The sequence below is a fragment of the Lepidochelys kempii genome, chromosome 12 (assembly GCF_965140285.1).
Source record: "Lepidochelys kempii isolate rLepKem1 chromosome 12, rLepKem1.hap1, whole genome shotgun sequence".
NCBI classification, from domain to species: Eukaryota; Metazoa; Chordata; order Testudines; family Cheloniidae; genus Lepidochelys; species Lepidochelys kempii.
In genome coordinates, this window is record NC_136391.1 from 37,221,853 (window position 1) to 37,237,953 (window position 16,101).

At 48.6% G+C, this 16,101-nt stretch overlaps 1 long non-coding RNA gene across 1 annotated transcript in view; it reads right to left on the reverse strand.

Moving 5' to 3' along the window:
- The window catches only part of LOC140896392 (uncharacterized), a 16,367-nt gene continuing 266 nt past the window's right edge, over positions 1-16,101 (reverse strand). Inside the window, exons 2-3 of the long non-coding RNA XR_012154538.1 lie at positions 14,944-15,024; positions 1-297 (exon numbers count right to left, since the gene is read on the reverse strand). This is a non-coding gene — a long non-coding RNA (uncharacterized LOC140896392). The remainder of the gene's footprint in view (positions 298-14,943; positions 15,025-16,101) is intronic.

Below are 16,101 nucleotides of genomic sequence, written 5' to 3' on the forward strand. Positions count from 1 at the left end.
GGTGTTTATTTCAACAGTAAGATGATCAGAAGTGATTAGAGCCAGATTCCAGAAGACTTCCAGCTTTGGGAGGTCTGGCTGGTGTTTAGCTCCCATCTGTGGGACTACAACTCCCAGTGGCCAATTCTTAATGTTGTTTTGTGTGCCACATAGAAATGATGAGCTGTACACTGAAAACCACACTCACCTTCCCCAGGGTCTTGTTCCATTATTTCCTAGCAAAATATGTCTGGGCTTCTGTGAGGGTTTTCCACCTGTCTCCTGGGTCACTTACAGTGGTTCGCACAACAACTGGACCTAAACGGAATTAAAACACAAATAAGGCGCTTTGCATGTTCTTGTCTTTTGTTGTTGTTGTTGTTTCTTTTGCTTTTTTGGTTGCATTTCTATTTATTTATTTATTTTTAGACTTGGTAGTGAGTAAGTCTGCTAAGGAGCTGAGAGGCACTGAAAAGTATTATTGACAAACATACACATATCACTTTTCACAGCAGACTTACTCAGCCCCAGCAAGCTGGGGGACAAATTAAGCCCTGGATGGGAACATGGGTGGGGAGGCAGCAAAAGCCAGGGGCAATGGGGGAATGGATGGGGTGCTGGGGGAGGCGGCAGGGCCAGCAGTGATGTCGAGGGTAGTAAGCGTGGGGCCAGCACCCGAAGCTGGAGCCTACCGCCACATGCCCAGAGCCCACAGCCTCGCAGCTAGGAGCCCCAGCCCGCCGCCCCAGGGCTGAAGCCAGAAGTCTGAGCCCCACTGTCCCCAGGAAGGTGGGGAATTCACACCAGCTGCCTTCTCCTCTGGCATTCATGGCTCCACCAGGGGGCAGGGCCCAACCCCTGCTGGCAGACCCTGGGGAGGAGCTGCTGCTTCCCGCCCCCAATCACCACCCAGGAGCTTGTGGCCGCAAGAAAAGCCCCGGGTGGCTGTGTTTGAGAAACACTGCTTTAGAAGCTGGTCATCTTAATCTAAGGGGGAGTGCACTGGATTGGGAATCAGGGGATCTGGATTCTATTCCCAGCTCTATCCCTGCCTTGCTGGGTGACCTTGGACATCTGGGCCTCTGGTTCCCGTCCCACCCTTTGTCTTGTGTATGTAAGATGTTCAGAGCAGGGGCTCTGTGTGTGGGGTGGGGTGCTCAGCACAGTGGGGTCTTGCTGTCAGATGGGTCCTGCTGGTATTACTGTGTTACAAATCAATTAGGGCAGGAATTACTCTTAAAGGAGAATCGGAGTGGTAAGCGTGGGGCAGGCTTGGCTTCCAAGGGAGAGCAGCTGCTATGCTTTGTTTTCAGAAGCATCCCTGGCAAAACAGTCAATTGCGTTACAAGATGGGGAGGGAGAGTTTCCGCAAACTCCCCCATGCCTCTGTTCCCTCCCGCTCCCCACGAGCAGTCCCATCCCTAGCACGAGGTTTAATTAAAGAAGGGGGTGGGTGCACTAAAGCCTGGTCTGCACACGGCTTTTGTACCGGTATAACTGTCCTGAGCAGGGGTGTGACTTTCTGTTACCGAGCTGGTTAGATGGGCACAACCCCCTAGCGTGGACCCAGTTAGACCAGTACAAAGATGCCTTCCTATGCAGGGATAGCTATACCACTGTGAGCACCTCTGGCTGCGTTTGTACAGCCCCTAGCACAGCTGCGGGTGGGATCGTCTATGATGGAGGCCCCTATGTCTTATTGCAGTGCAAATAAATAATGTTCATTGGATCTCCTGCAAGGAAGGGCCCTAGAAATGCGCAGAGGATCAGAAAATGATCCGTTGCCTCCTGACTCTCCCCAGCCCTGCCCTCCCCCCAATTTATCTCCCAGCGAGCTGGGCTCCCCCAGATGGCCCTGACTCTCTCTCTCTTTCTCATCTCGCTCTCTCAGGCTTTAAATCGTGTGTGAGCAGTGGGAGCACCCAGCCCCCCGTGGTGAACAGCAAACACCTGAGAGTCCCGGCCATTATCATCACACCTCCTACCCCCACGGGCATGACGCTGTCCAGAGATGCCAGGCAGTCAGGTGAAGATCCGGCGCGCAACAACTGCTGAGCCAGATGCTGTGAGACTAGGAGCAGCGCAGCATGGGAGGCGAGCAGCGGAGGGCGCATGAAAGAGCAGGTGCTGTTTCACAGGCACCGGGAACAGCTTGCATGGGAACCCATCTGTGCCGTGTGTTTTCCCCTGTCCCTTCCCCCTCTCTTTAACAGGGTTTATTAAAGATTCATTAATGGATCTGCACACACTGCACTACTGGGATTGTCACACTGCTCCGAACTCCAGCAAGCTGTGGCATGTTAAGTAATTAGCCAGGCAGCTCCTCTCAGGGAGTGATGGAGCAGATTGATGGCTGGGGTGGGGGAGACGGCCGCACTGCTGCATCACGGTGATTTGGAGGTGGCTTTTCCGGCGCGGGCCCAGACTGCAGCCTTCCCTTGGCCATTCAAATCACCATAAAAGGGCATGGCTGGGGCCGAAGCTAAATCAAGGGGCAGGCGCAGGGAGCATTCTCTGCCCTGGTCACCGAAATCCTTTCTGCGGCTCCTTAATAGATCGGGTTGTTCTCGTGGATCCTCCGTGCCATCAGTGAGGCAGCGGGATATGCGTTGCGTCCTGCCCTGATGGAAGCCGAGTGGCCCAAGTTTTGGCTGGGCTCACCATCCCGCAGGCTGGCTGGCAGGGTAGAAAGGTTCCGCTTCGAGTGCCAGATCGCTGCGGGGAAGACACTGAACATTTTAGCGGCAGGCGACTGCTGTGCTGCAACCCATAGGCAAGGCTGGTGGCTCCCGATCTAGGAGAGGAGCGCAAGCTGGGATGGAAGGGACAGATCGCTGCCATCAGGTCGGAGAGGCCGGGTGCCAGCCCTCTCCTGGTGGCCAGGAGGTGAGCACTCCAGTGCTTGACATGGCAACATCTCACCAGAGCCCTGTGTTCACGGGAAGGACCAGGAAAACCTGACCTTGGCCCTGGCCGCCACCTGAATGGGGGTCGTCACAGGCCTTCAGCTGCATGAGCCCAGAGATGACAGGAGCGTCACAATGTTTTCTGTACCAAGTTCATGCTCTGGCATTTCTGATGTACCAAACCCAGGTGGCCAAAGGTGGGGGAATCCCAGCTAGGTTTGCAGGGAGGAGGGAGGTTTGGATCTATTTGAGGAGAGGCAGATGCAAGCCGCTGATGGGAATACAAGCCTGCCATCAGTTTCGGTGTGTGGCAACCTTGCTTCCTTGATCACTTCTTTCAGCATGACCTGAGCATGTGCCCTGCTGCTCTGTGGGGATAGGTACCAGTAGCCCAAGGAAGAGCCCATCTGAGCTTCACAGAGTGGGGAGAGGAGGGAGCTCTTTTGTGTATCATAGAATCATAGAATATCCGGGTTGGAAGGGACCTCAGGAGGCATCTAGTCCAACCCCCTGTTCAAAGCAGGACCAATCCCCAACTAAATCATCCCAGCCAGGGCTTGGTCAAGCCTGACCTTGAAAACCTCTGTGGACGTTGCCTAGGGGATTTGGGCTACTGGGACCCCTGCCCATCTGGATCTGCTGGCCCAGGCAGCACTTTCTTTGCTGCTGGAAGTGGCTAGATTGGGATGCTGCCGACTGCAGTTTGTGCCTCGAGCCATCGCCCACAACCCCCTGGCAGGCCAGCCTGATCGAGGGTCTCTGAGGGGTGGGGGCATGGAATCCCTCCTCTCCCAGAAGAGTGAGCGAGGCATGGAGAGCCCTGGTGCAGCTGGGCAGCCCTTCGCGGTTGGCTTGGGCGCTCATGACACCTGCGTGTCCTTCACTCTTTCTTTGCCAGCACGTGGGCATGCAGCGTGGGGAGGGGAGCAGTCGCACATAACTGTGAGATACCGTGGCAGAGTCGCGGTGAGATACAGCGGGGAGAACAACCTGAGAATTCCCAGTCCTGACAAAGGAACTGAATTCACCAAAGGGTGGAGTCTGCTGCCTCTAGGGGTGGGGGCCATCTGTCCCAGTCTATGCCACCAATGCAAGCTGGTCTCGTGTACTTGTGGGATCCTAACCATGTCATGAGGGTGAATGGGCATGTTTTAAAGTGGACTGTCTTGGCAATATTTTAAAAAGGGCTAGGAGTGATTTATAAGGACTTGTTATTTTATTACAAATAAAGATCTCTTTGCCCCACGGTCTCTGTCAGATTGTCTGTGTGGAAGACCCCGGCACTCCCTTGCTCCGGCATGCTGTGTCTTGCCTCATCAAAGCAGCATCCCAGGCTCAGATATGGAACTGGTCCCAAATCTGAAACAATTACGCTCAGTGACCAAAGACAGGTGTGTTATAAAATGGGTGCACAGCTCCAATCCCTCCCCCAGCTCTGGCTGACTGCAGAGCATGTGGCGATGGACTCATGGTTCAACATGTCTCCTCTGTGCCTGATCCACGGAAGGGGGAGTCTGTTACAGCGCTCAGCGTGCCAGCCTGGCTCTTTAGCTCAATCCCTGGCAACTCATGCTCTAGGGGTCCTCTGTTCAATCCCTGGCATCAGTCAAAATGGCAGCCACCACAAAAGTGGCCCTGTCTTGTCTTCACGTGGGAAGCTGAAAGTAATGTGGCTGATGACGAAAGGGACACTTGTTTTGCTCCTAAGGGTTGCCCAGGGCAGAGCTATAGAGACTCCAGAATGGAGCAAGGCCATGGAACTGTCTGCGTTGAGACAGAAAACATGGAGAGACACGGGTATACAACCAAGTCCTTTCCTTTCACACCTCCAAGGGCATTTAACCTCACCCTGGGGAACGTTCCCTGCTTGGATCATCACAATGGAGCTTGTCTTGGCTGTTCTGCTCTTCCTGTTTGCTGAACTCTCCACTGGGGTCAGCTGGAAATGAGCCCATGGAGTGAGAGCGGAAGATCAGAGTTAGGACCTGCCCCAGGAACAGAGTGGAATGTTACTGGCCTCCACGCGCACTGAACTCCCCAGCATCCAGCAGGCCCTGCCAGCTAATTCACCCTTCTGAAGACTTCCCATCCTTTAATGTCCACTCCCCCTGTACCTCCTCCGTAGCAGCGTGGATTTGCTTTCGTGCTGTGCCGTTGCAGCCTCGGAACCCTATGGTGTACTCCTGGGGCCGCTGGCAGGCAGTGCCATGCCCTGCCAGAATGCCCTGGGAAGAGGGCGAGATGGCGGTCTCCACCAGCACCGGTGCCGACTTCTTCTCAACCCGGGGGGTGCTTGACCCCCTCCCCGCCCCAGGCCCTCCCTCCCACTCCATCCCTTCCCCCAAAGCCCCACCCTGCCTCTTCCCGCCCTTGCGCTACCCCTGCCCCCACTCCACCCCTTCCCCCAAGCTCCCAACCCTACCCCAACTCTTCCCGCCCCCTCCTCTGAGCGCACCCTGTCCCCGCTCCTCCCCCTCCCTCCCAGTGCCTCTCACCCTCCACAGTATCAGCTGTTCCACGGTATGCAGGAGGCACTGGGAGGGAGGGGGAGAAGTTGATCAGCAGGGCTGCTGGCAGGGAGGAGGCGCTGGCGGGAGGGCCTAGGGGGGAATTGGCACCTGCTAATTTTTTCTTGTGGGTGCTCCTACATTACAAAATAACAATCTCAGAGACCCAGTTATAGCGTGGTTGGGTTCTGCAGTGTAGATGGGCCCGAACCATACTATCAAATTGTGCTACTGCCTTGCTTCGTGCAACTGGAGTACGGTTCGAGGAGACAACTGTGTCCCATCTATTCTACAATATGCAACCAGAAAGCTGGGGGGCAACTGGGTTGTAAATGGAGCCCCTAATAGGTTTCTTTTTACAGTGTAGCTGGGCCCTGACACGGTACCAGAGCCTCATTGGTCCCTGCCGGAAGAAAGAGCTCAGTGCTGTACAAAGTTCTACAAGCTGAGTGTACAGAGCCACATGAGGGCAGCTGTGCCCATCACCACTAATGTGCAGGCACAATGGAGCATGCCAAGTCATTAGGCAAGGGAAGGAGCTCCACAATAGACTTAGGGAGATGGAAGCTCCCACCTTCCCTGACATACCCTTCTTGGGGCTCATTACTGGAGTGCAGCTGTCACCTCAGCCAGGGAAAAAAAGTATCGGCTTTGTCAAACAATAGGTCCTAATTGGGCTGGAGACCCGCCAAAGTGTAACAGTTAAAACACCCATGCAAGGGATTGTGGGTGGCGTTATGTAAATTTCATAGAGGCTGAAACAACTGTGCCACAGTGGTAGAGATGAGGCCCCTTAGAGGATGAGAGCGTCAGCGTTGCCTGCATGGACATGAATCACGGCCAGCCGCTAAGTTCAGACAACAGGACCCTGCTGTCTGTCAGGAGCCCAGCGCTCACTGCACTGAGTGCAATTCTAACCCAACTGCTATTTGCTGTTAGCAATGCATTTGTTGGCTAGCCATAGTTGCTGGGCTGCAGGCTGCTGCCTGGGTTCAACACCAGGGAGTTGCACGTAGTCTGGTTAGGTCTTTGATTGGGGGAGGTTCTGGGAACCTGCAGCTGCTGCAGCCGGGCTACAGTCAGGGAAGCACCTGTGACAAGCATCAGAGTAAGTAAAAAGGATGCTGTGCTGCCAGCGTAGCTGATCCAGTCTCTGTTTGATGGCCACTCGCAGCATGAACCTGACTCATGAGTCCCTGAGGCTGCAACGCCTCTTGCTGTCAGCAACTGTGCTCATGTCTTCCTTGGATTTCCATTCACCTTTCCTCCTCCCTTTTCTTTCAAATCTTATGGTGCCCATAGCAATGGCCAGTCACAAGCTGTGGGTGAAATGAAGGGAGAAAGGAAAGGCCTGGGCTGCCCTCCCTCTGCCAATGTCTTAGGAGCCTTATAATGCCAGGCTTAATATTGAGTCTTGGCACATGGCCTGGAGGAAACAACCCTGCAGACTGACCTTCGCTTCCCAGGTGCATCCTCAGAAATTTGCTGATGTTCCCAGTCTGAATCAATGGAAATTTTGAGTGGCTTGGCAGCCCTGCTGATTCCTGTGCCCACGTCGGGCTGTGTTCTTGTCAGCTCTTGCAAGCTAAGTAAGGTGGCTGACTCAGTAATCCAAGAAGAGCAATGAGGTACAATGTTGGTGATTCAGCCAATGGCACTCTTTCCTCTGAATTAGTGATGAACCAATGCCCCGGTGTTGTCTTAGGAAATGCCCTGCTGCCGGAGGTGCTGTCCTTTCGCAGACACACAGAACCAATCTCTGACATAACAAATCCAATGGTAATTTTGGTAGGAGGAAGGGGTGTTAGTCCTGCCTGGGTTTTGCCATTCTGTTTCTCTAATTTCCTCTGCAGTTTCAATGAGATGCATAATTCTATTTCACTTGCTGTCCAAACTTGTTGGCATAGTTTTACCAGGAGCTGTTAAACCACATCCATGTTCCACCCCAGTGATGGGTGCATTTCAGCAGTGGATGAAGTGATTCCCACGTATATACTTTAGAAGGTGTAATGGGTAAAGTTTTTGAGATCCAAGCTACTCTAGAACTACAAGATACTATGTATTCTGATCAAACCACGGTGCATTTCCCTTCTCCAGCTTTTCATGATCAGGGACACTTGCATGGGAACAAGAGCATTGTGTCTTAAATGTCTGATGGCTCCTGTTCATTCCTCGTGTGATTTCATGACCCTTGATGGCATCATGAATGTGAGTATTGTGATGTTCCCTAGGATTGTTGAGACTCCACTAGGGAATAAGCTGCAGTCATTACAAATTCGGAAGGCACTAAGAACTGTTTTCCTGCACGTGTTGTAACTGTAAAGAACAAGGGGGAGAAATGCAGAAAATAGACTCCTCTGTAGATACAAAGCTTATCCTTGTTTTCTTTGGCTTGTCAGCTGTCATGCACGAATCCATGGATGCCCTGAATTTCAGGCTTCTACCCCACTTTTGTGCTTATCTTAAGAAACCTACACGAAGTGGATGCTGCAAAGAGCTCTTCAGGTTTCAGAGTAGCAGCCATGTTAGTCTGTATCCGCAAAAAGAAAAGGAGTACTTGTGGCACCTTAGAGACTAACAAATAAATTTGTTAGTCTCTAAGGTGCCACAAGTACTCCTTTTCTTCTTCCAAAACAGTTTCCCTATATTGTCATTGTAGCACGCCTCACAGTCTCCATGTCGGTTTACAGCCGCTTTATAATGAAACTCCTGGGTTTTTACATGGGTGCTCTTTGGAGCAGGGGCTGCTCTTGCTTTGTGTCTATTCAGAGCCGGACACAATGTAGGTGCTGCTAGAACCAAGGAGAGGAAGGGTGGTGCCGTGATCAGAACAGGAAGCTTGTGGGTTAGGAGATGGGGATTCAATTCGCTGCTCAGTCACAGACCATCTGGGTGACTTAGTCTCTTTGTGCCTCAGCATTGCTGTGCCTCAGAGAGGTGTTGTAAGAATAAATCCATTATAGATTGGGTGGTGCCCAGACCTGATGGCAATGGAGGCCATGTAAGCACCTTAGCCAGAACTAATAAATAATTAATAATACTTGGAACCAGTTAGCATCATATAAACACTAACTAATCCCAATTTCAACACAGTGTGGATTTATTATTCTTATTTCACAGGTGGGTAAAACAGAGGCAGAGAAGTTAAGTGACTGGCTACAGAGGGAGGGAAGGAGTGGGATTAGAATAGAGACATACCTGGCTCTCAGACCACTACCCCACCCTACCTCTTTAAAATAAAGGCTGTGCCTTGCTTCTCTGACGCGTGCCTGTAACTCTTTACTAATTCTTTGTTTCTTGTCTAGTTACAGGGCCGTGGATCTCTGAAGATCTGGCTGCTCCTGCTGGTGGAGGGAAATGTATAGGTGAGTGGTTCTTGTTTTAAAGGGACAGTGGTAGCTAAAGGAACAGGTGCCTGCTGTGTTCTTAATCATTAGACCGGAATGGCATTCAACCCTGCCAAAGATGCTGTATAACCATCCACTCTACTTCTCTCAGGAAGTCCCCAGTTTAGTTCCCTCACTAAGGCAGGGTTATCTGCTACTTCTGCTTGGTTGCCTTATTAAAGGGAGTTGTTGTTGTTGTTGTTATTTATTTGTATTGCAGCAGCATCTAGGAACCCCAGTCATTGACTAGTACTAAGTGCTGTACTATTTTATTACAGTTAGTTAACATAGGAATATATATTATTTATTTGTTTTGTGGTCATAACTAGAAGCTTGGGCCTCCAGTGCTAGGTGCTATACATACATATACCAGAAAGATGGCCCCCACTCCGCCCAGCTTACAATCAAAGTTTAAGATGAAATAAATGGATGTGACAAACTGATGTGTGTGTGGGGATATCACCAAACAACAATTCTAAAGGATAGAACGCAAAGAACGCACAATAAGACAATTGTAGGTATAAAATGCACTTACAGGGTCACTCCATATAAAAGTGAGTTAAAACTCCATATCTGTGTATTAATATCTTTGACTCTAAAACCTGAGTTTTAAAAAAATCTAGGGATTTTCAACAGTGTTGATCAAACTCTGCTTCTGCTGCATCCCATGGTAAAGCTCTCATTGACTTCAGTGGCAGCAGAGTTAGGCCAGTGCTGTACGCTCTTGAAAATCCGGCCCCATTTCCTTTACCATTTATTTAGAACATGTTGGCAGTCCAACACAAAAGGCTCAGCCTGCTTCCCCAGCAAAAATGAATTCCACCTGTGATCACTCAGCTCAGAACCACTCCAAACCCTTGTCACTCAACACCCCCTTAATCAAAGGCCTGCAAAAAGAAATAAGCCTTTTGCCCTGCACTTGTGCCCTATTTGACCAACCAAGAAATCAGATTCCAGAGTCATGGATCTTCTGCTGTCTCTGTTCACTTTTTATGCCTCCTTGTTCAAGCTGAAGGAAACTAAGCTCGTTGGTTTCATGACCTGGTTCTAGTCAGTTTCACGTTCAGATTTTTACCCATGACCCCAGAGCTGCAGCAGCACAAGCGAACGAAATGCAAACCCTACTCACACCGACGTTTAATAAAAAACATTCAGACGTGGGGTCTAAGCAGTTTAAGTGTGTCCCACTAATGTGCTTTGGGGAGAATATTGGTGGCATTCTGTTTGTTTTTAATATGAAGAGCAAAATGAACTGATTCCAAATGGCACTAACAGGGAAACTAAGTAAGTGGCATGACAGAGATCATCCTGTGAACATTAACATCTTAAACATAATCGCAGGCTGGGTCTTTCCACCCTGACCCTAACATTACACATAAAGATCCTCCACATCCCATGATGAGACATGGGGTCTTTGCTACCAAGAAACAGAATTAATCAGAAACCTACAGGAAAAGTGGAGGAAGAGTGTGAAAACAGATGGAAATTTAATTTTTTAATGACAGCAGCAGATGGCAAAAGACACAAAAGTGTATTCACACCATGTCAGAGCCATTTATAGACTGCCTGGCACTGCCGTAATGCATTCCAATAGGGTTTAGATTATTGCTCTCCTGAGACATGCAGGCAATTGGCTTTCGAGTGAAATTGTATTATTTTTCTTGCTGCAAATTCTGAAAATAAAAGTTTCACTGTGATTACCGAGGTGCCCTTAAAGTCACTGATAGGTAAATGGTGGAGTAAATATATTGAATGAAATTGAGTGTGCACCTCCTCCCAATGCCTATGGAGAGAATATTCTGACCTCAGAGCTTCACTCTCTTCCCACAGTGGCTTTACACCATCAGAAGGCTATTGGCTTCAGTGGTATTACCCTTGATCTACAGCAGCCTAACTGGAGAATCAGGCCTGCGGTAACTGCAGTGAGAGATCTAAAGGCACAAAATGTGGGCCTTTTGAGATCTGACTCTTGATCTGCATTTTGCAAATTTGTCCTGACATTTAAAATAGGTTACATCAGGAATCGGCAACCTTTGTCACGCAGCCCACCAGGGTAAGGCCCCTGGTGGGCTGGGCCGGTTTGTTTACTTGACGTGTCTGCAGGTTTGGCCGATCACGGCTTCCAATGGCTGCGGTTTGCCGCTCCAGGCCAATGGGGGCTGAGGGAAGCGGTGCGGGCCGAGGGATATGCTGGCTGCCACTTCCCCCAGCCCCCATTGGCCTGGAGCGGCAAACTGCTGCCAGTGGGAGCCGCGATCAGCCGAACCTACAGACGCAGCAAGTAAACAAAGCGTCCCGGCCCGCTGGGCTTACCCTGGTGGGCTGTGTGACAAAGGTTGCCGATCCCTGGGCTACATTAATCCACCCAGATTTGGACACCCCTGAACGTTGAGGTGTTTGAAAGCCAAAGTGGGATTTTGGAGCTTAAGTCCATCTCTTGTGTTTAAATCAAGACAGAGCTGAGTTATGGAGTTTGGATCTGGAAATGCACTGGAATCTGAGCTTCTCCTAAGTCTGGATTGCTGAACATTTCAAATGTAAAGCTGGGCTTCTTGCCCTCTCACAGCCCATTTCCTTGTCCTGTTTCATCCTGCTATTGTGATCAGCACAGGCCTGTATGCCTTTCCCATGGATCGAGCAGCAGAAGCTGCTGTGACTGTCAGAGGTAAGGGACCTTCAGAACAAAGAGCTTCACAGAGGACATCTCTGTGTTTGGGATCTTTGCCCCTGTGTAGCTATCCCAATGTAGCTCCACAAGTGCAACCTTTCAGGGTAGACACGCTGCACTTGTTTAAATCAGGGCTTGCACTGGTGCAGCCTCCCCTGATTAGAAGCTGGAAGCACTTTGAGTCCCACATATGCCATATTTTGAGAGTTCTCTGCATCAGAGTGACTTTAGAGCTAGCAGAACCCAGGGCAGTGCTTACCTAACACAATCTCTTTGTCAGTTACTCTTTTCACTGTTTCAGGTTTGCTCCAGTATTAGAGTTGTTCTTTAAACCTGTGAAGATCAGAGCTGTGAGAAATCTGGTGATTACCATTGCTAAGGGTTGCATCATGAGTCTTCTGTGTTTTGATTTCCGGGGGCTGGGGTTTGCACCTGAGTTTTACTTTGAATGCAGGGGTTCCAACAAACTCAAAATGTCAAAAGCAAACTCAGGCAACATCATTGAGTTTTGCCTGGTTTGGGGCTGAAATCATGGCTCTTGCACTAGAAATACATAGAGAGATGGAGAAAAGCCAATGACAACCATTTCCAAAACCAAACTCGCATCTGGTTTTGGTGTTGCCAGCCAGCGCTCATATCTGGTGTTTTTCTTAAAGTCTCAGCTCCTGGAGACTGGTGGTTCCATCTTCTATGAGAATCACTATGAAAGAACTCCCTTTAAAACAAGAAGTAAGTTTCTAATCCTGATTGTTGTGGAGGAGAGCTGAAAAATGTGATGTCTAACGGCTCAGAAACCAGGAAGTTGATAAAAAGGACTGCACGTGTGTTAGTGTTAAAAATCTCATGATTTTTAAACCAATCGCATGTTTTGGGGCCTGATTCATTTTTTTTTTTAAATGCTTGGGGTTAGTGATATTGCTGACTCCAAGTGCAATTGGCACTATTTGGTCCCTCCTTGTTGGCAGGCACAGCAAGGAAGCCAAGGGTGATCGAGTGATGGAGACTGAGCTGCTTTCTCACCCCCAACAGATGGTTCCCCCAGTCAGAAATGAGACACCTCGCCAGGGGCAGCTTGCCCTGCCAGTGCCACTCCCAATGCTGTCCCTCTTCCACTGATAAACAGAGGCCTGAGGAGCTGCCCGTCTGGCACTTTTCATACACACAAAACTCACTTAATTAAAAAAAAAGCCCTTAGGGCATCATAAAATATCAATCAATAAAAATCAATCAATAGGAACCATTGGCAGCTGCTGCGAGTAAGATGGCACTTCGATTTATTTTTTATGGGAAGGGGGTGAGAGCAGAGTGAAGGAAAATCAGACCCAGACATAACAAGGCCTTTGAGTGACAGCCACAAAATGGGATTATTATCATCCTGCAACTGTGGTGCTATCATTTTTCATTTTTATTCATGCAATGTAGAGTGGTTTGGCTTTCAATGCTACAGATCCTGGTTTGGGTGAGGGAGAGAATAACGGAGTGGTTGATGAGGGGTAAGAAGAGGAAAAGTGGCTCCCTGGGAAAGACTTTTTGTGGGGAAACACAGTATACCTGACACTGGGTCCTTTTTATTCTTCCCGTTGCATCAAGGTTGCTGCTGTTGCTGGGACACCACGGAGGCAAGACAGAGAAATAGGTGGTGTTTTGAACAGGATTGCAAGAACACACCATTAAATAGATCTGTCACTGCTAATATTGTTTGAAGGCTTTCTGTTTCCATGACAACCTGACAACCTAACAGCCTGGCTGACAGTGCTCTAAATCACTCTGGGATAAAAGCCTTTTATTTTTTTCTTTCCCCTGCATAACTTTGGACATTAACATCTTCAATGTGTCTTGACAGTTTTATTTGTTGTTTTTTTCTTAGAATCATAGGGTTAGAAGGCACCACAAGGACCATATAGTCTAACCCCCTGCCAAGACGTAGGATTTGTTGTGTCTAAACCATCCAAGACAGATGGCTATCCAGCCTCCTTTTGAAAACCTCCAGTGAAGAAGCTTCCACAACCTCCCTAGACAGTCTGTTCCATTGTCCTACTGTTCTTACAGCTAGAAAGTTTTTCCTGAGATTTAATCTAAATCTGCTAAACTGTAGTTTGAACCCATTGCCTCTTGTCCTGTCCTCTTTGGCAAAAGAGAACAACTTTTCTTCATCTTTTTTTATAGCAGCCTTTCAAGTATCTGAAGACCACTGTCATATCCCCACTTAATCTCCTCTTTTCCAAACTAAACGTACCCAGTTCCTTCAGTTTTTGCTCATATGGCTTGCATTCCATCCCTTTGATCATTTTTGTCGCTTGCCTCTGAATCCTTTCCAGTTTCTCTACATCCTTTCTATACACTGGAGACCAAAACTGGAGACAGTACTTCATCTAAGGCCTAACCAGTGCCGAGTAGAGTGGTACTATCACCTCCCATGACTTTCATGCTATGCCTCTATTAACACAATCTAAAACTGCATTTACTTTTTTGGCAACAGCATTGCATTGCTGACTCATGCTGAGGTTTTGATCTACCATAACTCAGATCCTTCTCAGCAGTGCTGCTGCCAAGCCAGTTTTCCCCCATTCTGTATTTGTTTTTTCTTCCCTAAGACGTTACATTTGTCTTTGTTTAATTTCATTTTGTTGTTTATATATATGTATATATAGCCCAGTTCTCCAGTTTATCAAGATCCCTCTGAATTTTAGCTCTATCCTGCCAAGTACTGGCAACCACTCCTAGGTTTGTGTCATCTGCAAACTTGGTCAGTATGCTCTCTATATCTACATCCAGGTCATTAATAAAGATGTTAAACGCTGGAACCAGAACAGATCCCTGTCAAAAGGCACTTGAGACCTCCCTCCAATCTGACATCAGTCCATTAATAGTTACGTTTTGTTTGCAGTTGTTTAACCAATTGTGTATCCTCAGAATGCTGGGAATCATTAAGAAAGGGATAGATAATAAGACAGAAAATATCACATTGCCTCTGTATAAATCCATGGTACACCCACATCTTGAATACTGCGTGCAGATGTGGTCGCCCCATCTCAAAAAGGATATATTGGAATTTGAAAAGGTTCAGACAAGGACAATAAAAATGATTTGGGTTATGGAACAGCTTCTGTATGAGATGCGATTAATAAGACTGGGACTTTTCAGCTTGGAAAAGAGACGACTAAGGGGGGGGATATGATTGAGGCCTATAAAATCATGACTGGTGTGGAGAAAGTGTTATTTACTCCTTCTCATAACACAAGAACTATGGATCACCAAATGAAATGAATAGGCAGCAGGTTGAAAACAAGCAAAAGGAAATATTTTTTCACACAACGCACAGTCAAACTGTGGAACTCCTTGCCAGAGGATGTTGTGAAGGCCAAGACTATAACAGGGTTCTAAAAAGAACTAGATAAGTTCATGGAGGATAGGTCCATCAATGGCTATTAGCTAGGATGTTCTTATGTTCTCTTAATAGTAGTTCTGTCAAGCCCACATTTCTCCAGCTTACTTACCACAGTGTCAGGTCAAAAGCCTTGCTGAAGTCCCGGTATATTATGTCCACTGCATTCCTCCTATCCACCAAATCAGTCACACTGTCAAAGAAGGAAATCAAGCTGGTTTGGAATGATTTGTTCTTGGTAAATCCATGCTGTTTGCTAGTGATTACCCCTTCATCCTCCATTCTTAAACACATCCTGATTGCTGTGTGTTTGGAGATGGTTTTTCTTTTTAATTAACAAGTGATGGGGAGAAGGATCAAGATCAGAGGTGAGGAATAGTTGAAAAATCCCTCCTTAAAATACTTCTCTACTGTGATGCTTACAACATACCCAACAATGATTGTGGGCAGGCAGGCAGCTGGTTTGCTCGGACTGCTGTTTTTCATGCTGATTAATGCCATCTCTTTATTTCCTTGGGCTCAGCCCGGTTGTCTATTGTTGGCTGTGATCTTACACTAGAGCATAAGCTCTTCAGGGCTGGGACTATCTGTTATACATTTGTACAGTGCCTAGTACAATAGGGCCTTCGCCTCTAGGTGCTATCTTATTAATATTAATAAATCAAGATCCCTTCTCTGTCCAAGACACACCACTGTCACAGATAGCGATGGGAAAACAAAGCAACAATTCCATAAACCTGCAGTTAAAGAAATACAGAGCAAAGAGTCAAATGCCTAAACCAAACTGGCGAAACAGATTGCAGGCTGTGAATTGCTCAGACATTATGGTAATGGGGATTGGGGACCATATAAGATCTGTAGAGAGGTGAAAGGCAGCAGAGGATCTGGAACTTAGATCCTCCCACTCTCACTGCTTTTGGCATCTACAGCAAAGTCAGGTGTTTACCTGCAGCGTATCTGTACTTGTGCAAACCTTTAGCAGAGCTGGGAGCTGTGCGGCAGAGGTGTAAACTGTGCCCCATGCCTAAAACCCCAGGGTAGGCCAGGGCTGAGACTCAGGCTCTTGGCTCTCAGCCCGCTCAGGGTCGGTGCCAGGTGTGCCAAGGCCCAGTGGAGCACAGCTGCACGGGTGATGCTGATTAGGAGGAAGGGGAGCAGAGCACAGGCTGCAAAGGAGAGAGATGGCTCTGGAGTCCTGCAGCCGGCTGGAAACACGGGGCAAGCGGCCCAGGAGGGGAGACTGGCCCCTAACCTAAAACATCTGGAGTGG